A 294-nucleotide genomic window follows, 5' to 3' on the forward strand; every position below is an offset into this window, starting at 1 on the left:
TTTGTGTTTTCTTTGGGAAGCATTTTAGTTAATTTGCTAACAATTAATTCACATCATTGATTCTTTTTTTTTAGTTCTATTAGATAATGCCATATTTATATTTTAAGTGTGTGTCGCAAAAGTAATGTCACAGTTCCTTTAATAGGTGAACGTCTTGCAAAATCGTAAACTTATTTCAATTATCGTATAACATTTCGCTTCTTTTTTGTTGTAATACAATACATTTGTGTGTGTTTGAGTGTGTTGTATCGAAGCGTGTGTGTGTTATAACCATCATAGCCAAAGAATTTACTT

Source organism: Drosophila novamexicana, unplaced genomic scaffold (genome assembly GCF_003285875.2).
Source record: "Drosophila novamexicana strain 15010-1031.04,08,12 unplaced genomic scaffold, DnovRS2.1 tig00000485-arrow-pilon, whole genome shotgun sequence".
Classification (NCBI taxonomy): Eukaryota; Metazoa; Arthropoda; class Insecta; order Diptera; family Drosophilidae; genus Drosophila; species Drosophila novamexicana.